The sequence below is a fragment of the Phyllobates terribilis genome, unplaced genomic scaffold, assembly GCF_046119375.1.
Source record: "Phyllobates terribilis strain yellow unplaced genomic scaffold, ASM4611937v1 Scaffold_9__5_contigs__length_417890890, whole genome shotgun sequence".
NCBI lineage: Eukaryota > Metazoa > Chordata > Amphibia > Anura > Dendrobatidae > Phyllobates > Phyllobates terribilis.
The window spans coordinates 78,361,657-78,375,286 of NW_027362769.1; the positions used below are offsets into that span (position 1 = coordinate 78,361,657).

The 13,630-nt window shown below is 38.9% G+C and overlaps 1 protein-coding gene and 1 long non-coding RNA gene across 2 annotated transcripts in view; one reads left to right on the forward strand and one right to left on the reverse strand.

Annotated features, from left to right (window-relative positions):
• LOC141160831 (uncharacterized) overlaps positions 1-4,980 on the reverse strand; it is a 43,155-nt gene extending 38,175 nt beyond the window's left edge. Inside the window, exon 1 of the long non-coding RNA XR_012250535.1 lies at positions 4,588-4,980. This is a non-coding gene — a long non-coding RNA (uncharacterized lncRNA). The remainder of the gene's footprint in view (positions 1-4,587) is intronic.
• SPAG16 (sperm associated antigen 16) overlaps positions 1-13,630 on the forward strand; it is a 1,363,505-nt gene that overhangs the window by 1,128,095 nt on the left and 221,780 nt on the right. The window lies entirely within an intron of this gene.

Below are 13,630 nucleotides of genomic sequence, written 5' to 3' on the forward strand. Positions count from 1 at the left end.
CATAGAACCCCCACATGTTGGTTAGACAATATTTTTAATTTCATTGATGAAAACGGATGAAAAGTGCCCGTTTAATATCTCAGCCTTTTCTTTGTCCTCTATAATTATGTTGTTATCATCTTTTAAAGGGCCAATCCCATCCGTTTTTTTCTTTTTTGCATTGATGTATTTATACATTTTTTGGGGATTTATTTTAATGTCACTGGTGATTTGTGTTTTAGTAGCTAACTTTGCTAACTTGATTTGTTTATTACATTTCTAATTTAGATCTTTAAATAACATAGAGTACTTAGTTGATACTATTTTGATCAAAAATGCCATCTCACCACAACAAGGTGCACCCAAGCGGGGTGGTCCCTAACTCTTGTAGTTCACCTCAGTATGTGTCAGCAGACCTCAAAATAGAAGGTGGCAGAGCAGGACCCAGATCCTACTGTTCAGACACCTGTCCGTGGAAAGCTATATAGACAAAATGCCCTGCCCAAAGCTTTACATCTTAGTTTATCTCTTAATACCTAGGTAAAGTATTAGTTTTCTCATCATCAGATATTTGTAACACATCTCTGATATGAGGCACAGAATAGTATTGAGCGTTGTAGGAACCTTGTGCTGTTCAGGATTTTAAAGGCACAATATAAGATCTGATAAACCCGCATCATATATAAATATAACTGTTTTATGAATCTGTTGATCTAAGCCGGGTGCTCACAATTGTAAGTTATTTGCAAAACCAAAGCCAGAAGAGGAGATTGCAGACATTTTTGAGATTTTTACCCTTGAAATTGTCATGAATCACAAACCACTTTCTTTAAACGTATATTTTTACAATATCTTACAGGATGGCACTGCCTCACCTATCTCTACTGCATTAAACCTGTCACTGTCATTACTAACTAGAACAGAACCGTTTAACGTATGAAATACAATGTTTAAGTTAGTGTCATGCTGACAACTTCAAGTATCCGCTTGCCTTTGTTCTACTTCGGAGGCGCAGAATTAAAGTACTATGTATATTTGTGTTATACAAGTCTCAATGTTGTGTCAAAGTCTTGGGGAAAACAACTTATTTGTCTGACATTTTAATATCTGAGTCTTGTCTGAACTAGGTTTTCCAACTGGAAAAGCACTTTCATGCCTGTTTTTGTTTTAAGTCTTTAATCTGCCATCAGTAATTATGTTGAGATAAGAAACTCCACTATCTTTCCTCCACAGAAGTGACCTAGAGTAGTTAGAAGGTCTCATACTAACCCATTCATTAAGTACTACTTTTACATTGACAGGAAATAATCAAGATCAGGCTAAAGCCTGCCCGTATTGATAAAATGCCATTTAGTACTCAAGGTAATCTGGCCGGTTGATGGTAATGGTTTGTCCATCTTCAAGTGGTTGCAGTTAATGGGTCCTCTAAAGAGAGGCTGAGCAGATTGCGACAGCCAAGTTCTGTAATGGCCTAGTTATGGGATTATCACATTGTACAACCAAAATAAATTTACATAGTTTATAAAAATATAAAGTATAATTTTCATTTTACATTTCATGTGCACTGCTTCATTTTTTATTGGACTGGAGACTAGCTGACAGCAGCTACCGGCACCATTTCCATTGAGAATGAATGGAGTCTCATTGCCCTTGAACAACCATCTCCGCATGACAGCAGGGTTTTCAGAGCCCCAGTTTAGGGATCGTGGGGGTCCCAGCTGTCAGACCCCAGCTATCAGGAAGTTATCCCCTGTCCCATAGATGGGGGATAACTTTCAAAACTGAGTACACCCCATTAAGTTTTTGAGTTAGATGCATTTAAAAAAATTGAATGATAAGTAAAAGTATTGTAGGGTGTGTGGTCACAAGCTCAGACTGGCCAAAAGGGAACCAGGGAATCCCCTGGTGGGCCCCTCACTCCTATATATGTGCAGCAGTTGTCACAATACACTTGATTCACTATGTACAGACAGTGGCAGCATGTCATCATTCATTTAACAAACTACATAAATCATTATATAACAGCATAAGTAAATTTTTGAATAAAGGTAATGTAATTTTTGAATGTAGTTGAACTGTGGGCCGCCAGAGTCTATGTTACTGGTGAACCCTTTGCACTCCAGATCGACACTATGCGGGCTCCTTTTATATATATTTACCCTATCCATTAAGGCTAGTGTTAGACTCTTGTTTCTTGTTCTTTATATATTACATTTTAGCTGTCATCTCCTTACCATCACAGATGGGATACTGTCATTAACAGCTCTATATTCAGTAGGTGACACTGGATCACACTTTTCACAATAGGTGATGGTCACAGCCCACCCCCTCCCCTCCCTGTACAGTGAACTCAGCACAGATCACAGAACATGTCTAGAAAACGCTCTCATACAAGTCAATAGTTCAGAGACTATGTATTGTTGTATATGACGGGCTGTATGGCATATATCTAAATGCAATTAACAGAAGATCAGACAAGAAGACTACCCCCATAATCTTGTAAAAAGAGAAAAAATCTATTACCTGAAATAAAAAAAATCTGCAGAAAAAAAACATGTAACCCTATATGGTTTTAATTATTAAAAATAAATATGGTGATATGTATCACTAGATTCCATATTTTAAGCTGCATACATTATTAGATATATCTCTTAGATCTTATGATGCTGGTGTGCTTTGAAAATATATGTTGGAAATAAGCCATGGATCATTTTATGAGTCCAGCCATGGTGTGCAAGAGCTCATGAGTCCAGTTATATTCAGCCTCCACCCACCCAGCTTGACTGACAACTTCTCAGTGTCCCCCCTCCCTGTTGCTGAGATTAACATTGCTCTGAACAAGCTGCAGCTATTAGTCCAGCTGGTTGAGCAGAGATTGATTACACTTGGACCAATGATCAGTCTCGCTCTATAGCTGGACTCATAAAATGCTCATTTCCATATCAAGTTTATCCAACCATACATGCATGGAGTTTCATAGTAAGTGCACAAGTTTCACCAGGTCTAAGAGATCTATTTACTATTGCATGCTGTTTGTACAGAAAAATATGGTAGCAGATCCTTGTTAAGCATGTATTATAAGTATTCAACTATTCCATATTTATTAAACTATCTTATAATACAAGAAATGTTCTGTAAAATAATTTGTCACAAAATCTAGTTGAAAAATGTTATAGTCTTCTTTTTTCCTGTACATAGTATGCTGAGATAATTTCTGTTCTCCTCTAGGAAAAATGTCTTGAAATGCCTTCACCTCTCACAATTTACATTTATTGAAAAGAAATCTGTCAGAATAATACACCCCTAAACTTTATATATGGTTATGTTGCTCTGTTAAAGATGTTATCTACACCTTTATTTATGCTATCTGTTGCTCCCTGACTGAAAAATTGCTGTTTTAATTAATATGGGTAATGGCACACTGTATAAGATTGGCAATTGTTTGACAGACTTTGTACAAGCTACTCCACTTATCAGGTCCCAGAAGAACCCTGACCTTCACCCTTTAACACCTGTAAAATGAGGACTTACCCAGGGCGCCCTGGGTTAAGTCTACAGAGTGGCTGCTGGCCTGTGGAGTGAGCTGGCAGAGAATTGTTGTGATGTCAGGTCTAAACCAGAAGTTCAAGGTCAGGGAAAGAATCATGAGACAATCGGGTAGTCAGGAATATAATGGGTCAGAAACTAATAACCAGAAAATTCAGGATACAGGGCTTAAGAAAGCAACAGACCAGGGTAAGTCAAACAGTATTTGGTCAGTATTCGGTCAGTATTTTTTCTCAGGAGTGGAAGCAAAAACCAGGAGTGGGTGATAAATGCAGAATTGGTGACTTGTTTCTATTTTACCTTTTCTCTGATCGTTACTCACCTGGTTTTGGCTCCCACTCCTGAGAAAAAATACTGATCGAATACTGATAGTGGGGCCGTGGCCTTACTGTTTTAATAGTGATCATTAGCCTTTAACCCCCTATACTAGTTTCTGGTCTTATGCAGAGCCCCTTGGGTCCATTGGATGAGCGATATTTTCCTGATTGCTGGTGGTTTAACAGCTGGGACCCCTGCTGATCCTGAGAACCAGGCTGGTGGTCAATCACGCACAAGGTCACTCCATTTATTTTTAGATAGCTTAGTGCTGGCTCTGGCACTCCCATATGAATGAATGGAGCGGCAGTGTGCATAATTGACCTCCACTTCATTCACATGGGAAGAGCTCCGATTCTCGGGATCAGCGGAGGAAACAGCGATCATGAAGTTATCCCTTATCCAATGGTTCAAGCAGTAACAGATTGCATAAGTTAAGATGTGGATGGCATTATATTTCAGAGGGTCACATGACCATATAAGCCGTTTGTTGGGATGAGAGGGGGTATATCATTCTGACAGATTCCCATTAAAGACATTTCTGACATTGAATGGGTTACATTAAAATGTTTCCGGAGCCAAAGGTCAGAACCGATGAGAACATTGATTACACTTTATACCTATTTTATACACTAATACACCATTACACCTGGGGCGGAAGTTAAAGCTTCGGCATCGCCACATTGAATAAAACTTGGATGATGAAAAGGTCACAGATTCTTATACTTGTACAGTTCTAGCACTCACTTTTTATGGCTACCGAAGCAATTCCTTCTCCATAAGCACATCCCTGCGAAGAGCAGAAGTCTCCTCTCGTGCTGCCCATTGAGATAAGTGCCGCTTCAGTGTTGTGCAGACAAGAATGGATGCAATCGGGCTTTTCATGAAGATGGGGAACTGTTTCATTCACAGGTCCCAAAGGCTTTGGTGACTAACCAGCATTTCCTCTGCACAGCGCTGATCCTAAGCATCACAAGCCGTCTAACAGCCATACACTGCTCCTCTGCTTGCTGGATTTGCATCACAAAGGCAAATTTGCATCTGGACACTCTGCTTCTAGTCAGGAGATAATCAAAAAGGACTAGCGCGGAATAGTAATAGGGTATCTTTGAAATCCTTGACAAGGAGGAGGCACGCAGTGAATTTATCAATTAATTTATTCATTTATGTCTATGTAGTATATATGCAGCACGCATGCCGAGGATCACACAGGTCATTAGAGTCGGAGGGAATCGTATTTATCATGTCAGACTAGCTGAATCTGGCATGATTCGTGCCATTACAGATTCTAGAAGCTACCCCGGACCATTCAAGTGTGAATTGTTTGATGAGCTGCCTTTGCATTGTTTTATTTTTTTTTCCTTTTTTTTTCACCCCATCTTGTATTCTAACAGGACATTTTGTAATTGATGCAGCAGAAGACCATTAAAAGGTTACTGACCTTATTTCGGCAAATTACGAACTTGTACATCCTCGCAAAACAAAGCCATTTTATGAAAATGTTGTTGGCTCCACAGTGTTGATCCATCATCCTTTGTCATTTGATTGCTTTGTCCTTTGTCAGCTCAAAGATCCATCCTAATCAAGCACCTTTTCAATAATCATTATCCCGGTCTTCTTTGAAAATGTCTTAAAGCCAAATCAACTCTGGTCCGACCCGCACATGCATATAATGGTATATACTGCACCATAAAATGTGTGAACGGAACAGAACTTCCTTGGATTAAAAAGAATATTGGATTAGTGAAGTGATGGGTTAAATATTTCTTTTTATAAATTCTGTTGTGTTTTTTTATAATGATTTCATAATTATATTAATTTAATAATATAGGTTTTATAGAGGTGTTTCCTTTATAAATAGCTCCAAATACCTGTCTATTCAATGGGGTTTTCCAGCCTTAAAGGGAATTTCTCACCAGGATTTCATCCCCCAAATTATTTATATGTACATGTAGTCCAGCAATACCGTCACATGGCCAGTCTGTTCCTCCGTTACTGAAAAATCAGCTTTGAATTGATATGCAAATCAGGTTCTAAATCTGATGCCTCTGCACTCCAGCTCTACTCCCCGTCCAGCACCACCTCCTCCTGCTTGACTGACAACTCCTTTCTCTGAAGTCACACAGCACAAAGACTGTAAGTCAAGCAAGAGGAGGTTGGGCTGGGTGGGAAATAGAGCTGGAGTGACAGAGGCATCAGATTTAGAGCCTGATTTGCATAGCAATTCAAACACTGATTTCTCAGTAATGGAGGAACGCATTGGCCATGTAAAAGTTTTGCTGGACTTGTCTTGGAAAGAGTTACATATGCATTTAAATAATTTGGGGGTAATATCCTGTTGACAGATTCCCTTTAAAAAAAAAAGTAAAAATCCACAGCAGATATTATAATAACATAAACTTTACTTTCCTTTTGTCTATCTGAGTTTCCACTCTTTGTTTACGAGTAGACAGCACTTGACCAATGCATTTGCTGATTGGTTGCAGCAGTCACATGACAGCTACTTGTAATCAGATACTGGATTACCGATGAAGTTTTACTGCTGGTTCATCAGGAGTGAAAAACTGTGTATAGTCTATTTTTATATTCTTTTGTCACATATGCTAAGGACTATTTTTAAGTCTGAATAACCCCTTTAAGTGATAATGTTTTGGATGCCTGCTGATTATAATAAGGGGAGTTCTCAAGCTTTTTTTTTCATTTATTTTTTAACCATTTACAGATTTAAAGGGGTTGTCTAGTCCTTTAAAAAAATGGTCCAACATGGTGTACAAAAAAACACAACATAATGTATATGGCTCCTTTCCCAGCAATGCTGGGTTCCGCGTTCAGTCTCCATGTTTACTCTCCTGCCACGGATGATTATATGGTTCATGCTGCTAAACACTGGCTGTAGCATTAATCAATAGTCACTGAGCTCCCAAAATCCCCTGGTCATCATGTAGGTGTAGGTTTATGCAGAGGATTTTGGAGCTTGTATCCTAAATACAGAAGAGCTCTGAGCTGTTGAAAATGTACCAGAACATATTGCAAACCTAAAATTAACATGAAGTTACAAGGGGGAATATTCATAATAATATGACTTTTTATTTATTTAATTGCAAAATATAAAACGACACTCTGTTTTACGCCAAGGAGAACAGTAGAGAAAAGAGATATAGGTAAAATAAAAAAAAACTACCATCATTATGCAAATTGCCTCTTCAGAGAAAAAGAGGACTTGTACTCTATAGCGCCACCTATTGGAAGTAGCAATCCTACAAGTCACAATCAACCCTTTAACGAGTCGTGCAATATGACTTAGGATAATAGCCAAATCAGAATCTCAATTTGCAGACACAGTGTTTCGGGCTGTTGGCCCTCGTCAGTGCAAAGTATGAGAACTGATTTGGCTAGGTGAGAGGCTCTGGACTGAGGTCTACGGGGTAATGTTTCTCCTTATGGAGAGTGACACACCAGCTCTTGCACGTCAAGGTAAGATGGATGGCGCACTGGAAACGCGTTAGAAATATGTCTATGGGACTAAAGATTTTTGTTCACTTGGAGGGCTGGTCATCTCTCTCTTCATTTGGGTATCTAAGGGCCTCGTGCAGACGACCTTAGTTTCAGTCCTAGTGCGATCTGTCAAATCAACGGACCAATGTTATTAAATGAGGCAGCAAATAAAAATTGAGAAACTGGAGAGACAAGAAACATAAAATGGGGTCTTATCTGGTGGCAAAAGAGTATAAAAAGTTAAGATATCCGCTCTGCTGATAGGGTTGTGACAGTCACAACTCCTATACAAAGCATGGCTGCTGCTGGACAGCCAATGGGGTTTTATGCAATAGAATGAGGAATGTAGTGATTCAAAATCTGCGCTGCCAAATATCCACTGTGGTTTTGTCCTGAAGAAGAGGTTTGTAAACCTTGACACGCGTTGACGTAATAAACCGCATTTATACCACATCTCTGTCTATGATCGTACTTTGGATATTTGGCAGCGCGGATTTTGAATCACCACATTCCTCATTCAATTGCATTAAATGAGGCAGTGCACATGTCTGATTTTTTTTTCCTCGAACCAAGTGGCAAGCACAATTTGCCTCCAATAATCGGATGGCACTCGCCCATTCATGTCTATGGGTCCATGGAAAACAGACCGCATGACATCCAAGTGAGGTCCAATTTTCATTCATGGACAGACAGAATGGAGAAGATGGAGAATTTTTTTTTTTAAATTCTTCACATGCGAGAAAAATGGATCAAACTCTGATCAGAGTCCGATTAGCAGAACTGGACCGCTTTTCTTGGATGGAGAACATACGGTCTTCTGCACCTGCCCTGACAGCACATGGCAGGAGCACTTCTTCCATGCACCCTGGACGCTGATATAATCCAGTATGTATTTGTATATCATAGATAACCTTTCATAAATCAAAAAACTGTATACAAATAAATTTATCTAAATATATATATGTAGATTTTGCATCAAATTAACATGATTATGTCTAAGAGAAGAGAACAAAACCATCTTCTATCCCATCAATTTTACAAACCATCTGTTAATAATTCACTAAACGCGATCAGGTAAAGTTGCAGTAATAATAATTGACAGTATGTAAGCTGCCTAGGAAACCTGTTCTCCTGACATAAATTGTTCATAACATCTCCGGCGGTTTGCCTTACATGTCATTGAATGAACCAATTTTACATGAAATGCGTTAGATGAAGACACAGTGGTATAAATGCTTGGAATAGGGAAATTGCAATAGAAGAATGGAAGACCTATGAGATTTCCGTGACTATTGCATCAACTGCACCCCTCCCTGTTAATGATTACATTGATAAACTTCCATTTCTGAATTACAGATGAAGATCGTATTTAAACGCGTCACGTCAACACGGCATATCAGTATATTTAATGGGTTATAAGGGTGTCAGCTGAAAATCTTGGGATTTCAAAAATCCAATTATTGTTGCTAATATGCTCATATTAAACAGTTATATTTGAACACTGCCCCATGGTTCACCCGTCCCTTAGCTTGTTATCAAACTACAGTCGCTCATATCTTCTGTTTGCATTTTAATTGGCTCTGGGAATAAGTAAACCCAGTAAGCTGACAATAGTCATGAATATAAGATCAGTCCGTGGTCTATCTGTCAGCCTTTACCTACAGCAAGTAAGCCTCTTGTCTCCATTAAAATGCGAACACTAGCATACTTGTGATAAAAGAAAAAAGGAAAATTATATGTGAAGTGCAGTGCACTATTCCAGGAGGTCACAGAGGGCGCTACATAACCGTTTTCTTAGCAATGATGCAGGTTTTTGTGTGAGCTTACATGAAATGGGTTAAATATAGGAATAACAAAGATTAGCATTGTTTTGTCTTCAGTTGGAGAATCTGTAATCAGCTACCAATTAGAATATGATAAGATGCCCATACACCTTCAGTAACTGCCGGACAAACACTTAAGCACCGGTTACATGGACAGAGTGGTGACACGATTCGACCACTGATCAATACATTTTTACCAAACGGTGGTTATTTCATTACCTGTTTACACAGGCAGACCTATGTAAACTATGCACACTGAGCAATTTATAATAAATCACTCAGTGCGCATAGGCTGCTATACTTCTCAGCAGTGAGAGTCCTGTTTACACAGGACGATGCATCGCCAAGAATGATGATCATTTGTGCTGCGAAAACATACTTTCACCCAATGAACAGTGTTTTACTCATTTATTGAGTGATCGGCAGCCTGTATACACAGCAAGAGAATCGTGAAGTGAGTGCTTTTAACAATGCTCATTCACGATTGTCTTGCAGTATAAATGTCTTGCAGTAAAAATTTATTCATATCATTAAAAAGATTGGCATGGGAGTACGTGGCATATAGAACAGACTGTCCATTCTATATGCCACTCTCTCCCATGCCAATCTTTTTAATGATGTGAATAAATTTTGGGCTTTTGTACAGAACTGGTGAGTTCCACCATTTTCTCTGTTTTTTTAAAAGATCAGTTTGCCTCAATTAAGAACCTTCTTAAAGGGGTTATCAAGAACTATTTAATTTTTTTTACCGTTAGCCTAAGAACTAACAGGCAGATACTTGCTAACTACCTGCCTGTTGTGCCCAGCGCTGATCTCTTCTGTCATGTCGACAGAGCAGCGGATTATTTTCTGCTCTGATTTGTCGACGGGGTGTGACTGCTGACGTCATGCTCATAATCCTGCTCAGTATGTAGACCATGCAAAACGGGCACCTATATTTTGACACAGTTTCAATCACATTTTCACATTTGAAGCAATCTTTTCCTCTTAACCATATCCAATTCCTATAAGCCACTCCTTGTTTTCGAATGAGCCACAAAAGAAGAAAGATGTCAACATAAATTTTTCTTAACCAGGTGCAATAATTTTCGATGGAATGCATCAAAAGTTCATTTAACAGTTTAATTGCTCTGCTCCGTCATATCAGCAGGAAAACTTGCTACTTCCACCACAACGCTTGTCATTTTGACGGGAGGAATAGCTGTGTGTATGCTGTACTTTTCTTCATGTCAAAAATGACAGAATGTGCAAAAAAGGCTACTGATGGGCCATAATAATATGTGTGATTACCTGAGTAATATATGGCTATGAGACTGCAGAACACTAATCATTGGAACCTCATTCAGTGTTACTATGACTGAAGCCTTGACAATAATGGAGCAATTGTTTACATCAGATTGTCACTTGAACTTTCAAATTTCTGCCTCCCACCAACTGACAGCGAGACAATAATGCACTTTTATTGCAGGGGGGATTTCATTATTTAAGAAAGAAAACCTAACAAACCATATCTAGAATGCCATCTCCCTGTATTATATTCCAGTCAGGAACAAAAACATGCAATAATTGAATGTGCCGTACAGATAAAAGACCTGTCGTATGATCCGTCACATAGAATAGGCGAGATACTGGTTAGATTACTTCTCTGAACTCTTGGAATGGGAGCCATGTACAGTATTTCTTCACTACAGCACATCACTATATAGAAGTATCTTATGGGGCTATCAGTAGACAAGAGTGCCCAAACTTTTGCATCGACCCATTTTCCTTTTTGTAATTTTTAAAATGTAAAAAATAGCAATATTTTTTTTTTGCCTAAAATATTAAGAAAATGTGTCATCTTTAATATTAGGCCTTTTAGAGATCATTTCATCTTCAACTTGCTCAACTGTTTACAATAATAGTAATTTTGACCAGGGGTGCCCAAACCTTTACATGCCACTGTATATTATAGCTCATCAATACAGAGCAGAACAGCATCTATAAATTCTGTATTGCTGCTCCAAATTAATAAAAAGTGATGTATATTGGGAGGCCATGCACAAAAGGTGCAATTAAAATGTCACTAATCATATGTGTTAAAGAAGTGAGGCTTAGTTTGCCCTCTTTTTTTTTTCTTTTACTCTGCATAATTGATAATTTACACTATAAAGAGAAAATAAATACTTAACCCCTTAGTGACGGAGCCAATTATGTCCTTAGTGACCAAGCCAAAAGTTACAATTCTGACCACTGTCACTTTATGAGGTAATAACTCTGGAACGCTTCAACGGATCCCCCTGATTCTGAGTCTTTTCATGACATATTGTACTTCATAATAGTGGTAAAATTTCTTCTATATCACTTGCGTTTATTTGTAAAAAAATGAAATTTGGCAAAAATTTTTAAAATTTAGCAATTTTCAAACTTTGAATTCTTATGCCTTAAATCACAGAGTTATGTCACACAAAATAATCAGTAAGTAACATTTCCCACATGTCTACTTTACATCAGCACAATTTTTGAAACAACATTTTTTTTGTCAGGAAGTTATAAGGGTTAAAAGTTGACCAGCGATTTCTCATTTTTCCAACAAAATTTACAAAACCATTTTTTTAGGGACGACATCACATTTGAACTGACTTTGAAGGGTCTATATGAGAGAAAATACCAAAAAGTGACACCATTTTAAAAACTTCACCCCTCAAGATGCTCAAAACCTCATTCAAGAAGTTTATTAACCCTTCACGTGCTTCAAAGGAATTTAAGCAACATCAAAGGAGAAAATGAACGTTTAACTTTTTTTTCACAAAATGTTTACTTCAGACCCAAATTTTTTCATTTTCACAAGAGTAACAAGAGAAAATGGGAAACAAAATTTGTTGTGCAATTTATCCTGAGAATGCTGATACTCCATATGTGGGGGAAAACCACTGTTTGGGCGCAGGGCAGAGCTCGGAAGGGAAGGAGCACCGTTTGACTTTTTAAATTCAAAATTGGCTGAAATCGAGAGCGGGCGCCATGTTGCGTTTGGAGAGCCCCTGATGTGCCTAAACAGTAAAAAACCCCTATAAGTGACCCCATTTTGGAAACTATATCCCTCAAGGAACTTATCTAGATGTGTGGTGAGCACCTTGAACTGCCAGGTGCTTCATAGAAGTTTATAACCTAGAGCCGTGAAAATAAAAAATGTAATTATTTTCCACAAAAATGTACTTTCAGCACCAATTTTTTTATTTTCACAAGGATAACAGGAGAAACTGGACCCCAAAATGAATTGTGCAATTGCTTCTGAGTACGCAGATACCCCATATGAAAGGGAAAACTATTGTTGAGACGCATGGCAGGGTTCGGAAGGAAAGGAGAACCGTTTAACTTTTTTCATGCAAAAATGTCTGGAATCGAGAGTGGATGCCATGTTGCATCTGGAGAGCCCCTGATGTGCACTATTTGACTTTTGGAGCATAGATTTTGGTAGAATAGCTTGTGGGTGACATTTGCGAAGCCCCAAAGGTGCCAGAACAGTAGAAAAACCCCAAATGTGAAAAACCCCCATTGTAGAAATTACACATCTCAATTAATTCATCTACTGCTGCAGTGACTATTATTTAACATCCAATCCAGGCTTTATTCTGGAGAATTGCAAATATGCCATTTTAGTGCCCATACATTGTGCCCCCATAAAGTGTAGTGCCCCCATATATTGTAGCACCCCATACATTTCTCCTGGTGACACGTACCCCATAAATTGTTAAGTGCGCTCTCCCCGCTACAATAATGCCAAACATGTGGCCGCTTACTGCGGTTTATGCACAGTGGGGCTCAGAAGGAGGGGGCATTTGGATTTGGGAGTGCAGAATTCACTGGATTTTATTTGATGGGGTGGGAGCCATCGCTTTTCCCGAGTCTTTGTTCTACCAGTAACGTGGGACCCCCTATAGTTCCAGTGACAGATGACGGACCTCAGTGGGGGCTGGTTTTGTGTGGGATAAATTAGAGGTTTTATTGGTAACATTTTGGAGTACACAATTTTTGATTGCTTCCAGAATAAGACTGGATCGCCAGTCTACGCTGAGCAGGAAAGTCTGGGTTTCTGTGTAAATCCCACAAAAATGACAACATTCCCGACAGAACCACCCACCATAATGAGGCAGATCGACACACTTTGGAGTCCATTTGACATCTGCTCCGTTGGTCTCCATCTTTTTAGGCGTGCACAGATCTGTGGTCGCCCCCACTTGTGCGATAAACAAAACTAAAATGATGGGACGCCACCAGAACACAGAACAGTCCAAAGTGACTTCATCGGCCTCATAAGTGAGGGGCTCCAACTGAGGTTTTGTGTGAATTGCGGTTTTGGGGAATTTTTATGGAAACCCCGACGTAAGTGCTCAGCGGAGAGCGCAGGATAAATGTGAGCCGAGCCTTATTCCGATTTTTTTGGAGGCAGAATGAACAAATAGCAATACAAGAATGTTTTTATTTTTGCGCCA